This window comes from Trichoplax adhaerens, genomic scaffold (assembly GCF_000150275.1).
Source record: "Trichoplax adhaerens TRIADscaffold_4 genomic scaffold, whole genome shotgun sequence".
Classification (NCBI taxonomy): Eukaryota; Metazoa; Placozoa; class Uniplacotomia; order Trichoplacea; family Trichoplacidae; genus Trichoplax; species Trichoplax adhaerens.
The window spans coordinates 1,261,580-1,262,496 of NW_002060946.1; positions in this window are offsets into that span (position 1 = coordinate 1,261,580).

The window sequence follows — 917 nt, forward strand, 5'->3', positions numbered from 1 at the left end:
ATTATTACTTATGATAGCTTTTGTATGCTATCTATAGCGTATAATATTACTGGTATATGGCAGTTACGGTACTACTTATTCATCTCAGCTTGTCTAAGACTTTGGAGATAGAAAAGTTTTGAATACAACGTATCTCTCAATCGCATTCAGTATCCATAACGATGGATGGTATTGCTATAGTTGATTCATAAATCTTAAGTATTTTGGTCCAGAAATAGCATTTAACCTAAAGTATCTTGATAAGTCAATTAAAGCCTGACCTCTGGTATAGATTTGCATTGGAGAATATCAACCTTCTTTTACAGTACTTGACCTTTTCTATTTTACCGTAAGCTATTAACACTATCAAGCAAAATGATGTCATTCTAATTTGAGTTGAAAGTTGTATTAGTGAAGATATTAAGAATTAAAATTAAAATAAATCTTTACGTAGAATTATGTGAATACAGAACTGCAGCTGTTGTAAATAGAAAAATGGCAAATCAATAGGATACTTATGGGCAGATTTATGACGAGAGTTTATGATTAAGAAATGTTAGCGCCCTAGTTCTTGCAATGGGTCTTGCAAACGATAAATAATTATAAAGCAAGCAATTCATATCTGATTCTTTGCATAATTTAGAAACGTATACAATCATAAACAGGTAAATGCATTTTTTAAAAGTAAATCGATGATGTCCAGTAATTTCATACTAAATTGTTGTAAATGGCAGTAGATTATCTAACATTAATGCAATCTATTGCCTCGTGCTTAAGATTTATACTCAAGAGAAATCTTGGGCGATAAATGTTGTCGTCAAAGTCGAGCATTTGCGATATATTATACATGAGGAAATTAATGATTTTAGATAATTTATTTGTCCATACATTACTTATACCAACTATAAACTGGCCGATAAAGGGTCACAATAAGTTAC